General features: G+C 37.4%; 1 non-coding gene across 1 annotated transcript; it reads left to right on the top strand.

Moving 5' to 3' along the window:
• The first annotated feature begins 127 nt into the window (after positions 1-127).
• Positions 128-199, top strand: trnat-ugu (transfer RNA threonine (anticodon UGU)). Its single transcript has one exon. It is a non-coding gene; the product is annotated as a tRNA-Thr (tRNA).
• Positions 200-452: the final 253 nt, after the last annotated feature.

Genomic DNA, 452 nt, shown 5'->3' with positions numbered 1-452 from the left:
ATTACTCAACTCCTACTTTCAGAATGTTGAAATTCTCACAGGAAACAGAGATGTTATTTGTATGCCAAATTCACATTACACAACTACTACTTTCCAGAATGTTGATAAATATATTCCAGAATTGAGTGGCATAGTGGCCAAGCGGTAAGGCGTCGGTCTTGTAAACAGAAGATCATGGGTTCAAATCCCATCTGTGCCTTACTGAAAGATAGCTGGTACCATGGGATGGTTCTTTCACTGGATGACTTTGAAGAAAAAAAACGTTTTCTCAAAATGGCAATACTGCTAATTATATAGTAAGGGGGTATGCCTCTACGGTAGAGCTAATACTTGAAATGCATGCGCTCTGAAGTTAAATCCCCAAATTCTCTGATGGGTATATTTAGTTGTGAAATTAGCTTTTGCACAACTCTACTTTCCAGAATGTAGACATTTTAAGAAGGAAATAGATG

Source organism: Oncorhynchus masou, unplaced genomic scaffold (genome assembly GCF_036934945.1).
Source record: "Oncorhynchus masou masou isolate Uvic2021 unplaced genomic scaffold, UVic_Omas_1.1 unplaced_scaffold_18108, whole genome shotgun sequence".
Classification (NCBI taxonomy): domain Eukaryota; kingdom Metazoa; phylum Chordata; class Actinopteri; order Salmoniformes; family Salmonidae; genus Oncorhynchus; species Oncorhynchus masou.
The sequence above is the reverse complement of the archived record's forward strand: the minus strand, read 5'-3'. Positions and strand labels throughout refer to the sequence as shown.